The sequence below is a fragment of the Portunus trituberculatus genome, chromosome 41 (assembly GCF_017591435.1).
Source record: "Portunus trituberculatus isolate SZX2019 chromosome 41, ASM1759143v1, whole genome shotgun sequence".
Taxonomy (NCBI): Eukaryota; Metazoa; Arthropoda; class Malacostraca; order Decapoda; family Portunidae; genus Portunus; species Portunus trituberculatus.
Genome location: NC_059295.1, coordinates 20,503,441 through 20,505,940, shown reverse-complemented (window position 1 = coordinate 20,505,940; position 2,500 = coordinate 20,503,441). Strand labels below are relative to the sequence as shown.

Below are 2,500 nucleotides of genomic sequence, written 5' to 3'. Positions count from 1 at the left end.
AAACCAGGAAGGAAGCAGTTAAAAAAATAAAGAAAAAAAAAGTGAAAAATAGTAATCGCTTATTTCATTTTCTATTTCTATCTCTTTTTTTTTTTTTTCTTGCATTCCTCACAATTAACAGGAGCATTACAGGAAACCACCACCACTACCACCACCACCACCACCACCACCACCACAATCATTACCACGTCCATCAACTTCCTTTCACCACGTCAAATATATTTCCCATTCACGTATTTTTCAATTTCTTGGACGCCATATTCAAGATTATCGAGGCAGGAAGCACGTGTCATTCTATCAGTAGTTGTGCTAATATTTGTTTCTTACGCTTCTTCTATGCATGCTTCTTCTTCTTCTTCTTCTTCTTCTTCTTCATGTACGTACAGTAGTATATGCATTTCACGTCTGTCGATCACGGTCCTCCTCCACCTCCTCCTCCTCCTCCTCCTCCTCTTCATCCTTCTTTTGGTTTTATCGCAAGCATGCCGCTTCTAAAACACACACACACACACACACACACACACACACACACAGAGAGAGAGAGAGAGAGAGAGAGAGAGAGAGAGAGAGAGAGAGAGAGCAGCCTTCCCCTCCGCCTCTCCGCCTCACTCACCACATGCATCACTTTTACGAGATCAGCTGACGAAAGGCTCCCGTTTAAATGGCAAACCGCGACAAAATTACAATACAACATCTACTACGTTACCAATTCGTTTTCACTACACTTCACTCACAGTTCTTATCCCTTTGTGTTTCTAATGGTAGCTAAATTTGATGTCTTAATAGCACAAATAGAACGTAGGAAGATAAAGTGAAAGAATACACAAACAGGAACACACAGGAAGACACACACACACACACACACACACACACACACGAACCTGTTCTTATGTGTTTACGTAGTGTTTATGTAAGTGTTTTTTTTTTTTTTATAATGAATAGTTTGGTTTAGAGAAAGTCACGCAAATTAGACGAAAAGGAAGAAATGAATGTAAATAACAGTCAAACCACATAGCGTCCTCCCGTCTGTGCCACTGAAGACTCATCCCTCGGCAACACCAGCGTCTTCACGGGAGTCCCCCACCTGGCGCAAGACATCACACCGCCAGCCCGATACTTGAGCGAGGAGTCAACCACCTCGCCCATATGACAACGCGAGGTGAATACTGCCGCCCTGAGACATCCACATTAACCCCTTCAATACCATGTCGCGTTTCCGTATTCATTCTGGTTATTTTCTAGCGATTTTATACTGCTTTAAAAACTTATGTGAGGGATTGAATTAGTAAAGACTCCGGCAATTAATCTTTTGACCTCCACAGACTCTTCGTAATGCAAATAAAATCGTCTAATCATACCCAAAAATCATGGTAAAAATGTGTCTCAGTACTGAAGAGGTTAACATCATCGGCCTTGAGGAAGAACAAATAAAACGGAAGATAACGGAAGATAATTCAACACTGACCTGAATGCTTCCGTCCTGACAAGAGGTTAACCCCTTCAGTACCATGACGTGTTTCTATATTCATTCTGCTTACTATTTGGTGATTTTATACAGCTTCAGAAACTCATGTGGGGGATTAAAATAGTGAAGACTGTGGCCATTGATCTTCTGACCTCCATAGACTCTTCCTAACGTCAATAGAATTATCTAATCGTGCAGAAATCTCATGGTAAAATGCACCCCAGTATTGAAAGGATTAATGCTCCTCACAATAACCAACAGTTTTGCGCAGCGTAGATGAAGTTAAAGAGCATTTATCACCAGCATGACAAACTACTTCCGTCTGTGCAAGATGTTCCCGCTCCCTGCACTTCCGTCAGCTCAACACAGCACAGATGGTATGGGAAAACATTCAACACTCTCAGGAGCTTACAGTACATAACAGAGTACTAAATGGAAGAACAGTCTATAAAGGGACTGCTACTTGTTGGTTGTTGGATGTCTTCTTGCAGGTTCCCTTATTATGCCCTTACAGTTCTCGCCCACTTGATACTGTACTCTTCTCCAGCCACATGCCGCCCAGTCACCCATGCATAAGTACAAATCCGCTTATCTCTTGTATGGTCAGTGTGTCGGAACTGTAAGAGCTAAGTGTAGACCCGTACAGCCACCGCAAGGCTCCAATCGCGTCCCTCTTGATTCATTACTCGCTGGATTGGCCTGGAGCCCTTGTCGTCTGAAGCAGCACCCATCACTACTCAGCAAATAGCGCTTCATTATATACATGATCCCCGCCCTAGTCTGGTAACCGCCCTCCACTACAACCCACACTGCATGGGGCCCAAAGCAACCCAGCCATCTGCCGTGCTGGTGAAAATGATGAGCTCCCTGCCTTCATCCGTTAGGAGAGTTAATTAGTGATGATAATTTGAACAAACTATAGTAATGTAAGTGTTGATCATACGATACGTGTATAAGATAACCAAAGTGCTTTATAGTTACACGAAAAAAGACAATGAAACGTATATATCATAGGAAAATAAAAGAAAAATGATG

At 42.5% G+C, this 2,500-nt stretch overlaps 1 protein-coding gene across 5 annotated transcripts in view; it reads right to left on the bottom strand.

Annotated features, from left to right (window-relative positions):
* Nucleotides 1-2,500, bottom strand: part of LOC123516781 (glutamate receptor-interacting protein 2-like) — a 136,082-nt gene that overhangs the window by 124,082 nt on the left and 9,500 nt on the right. The window lies entirely within an intron of this gene.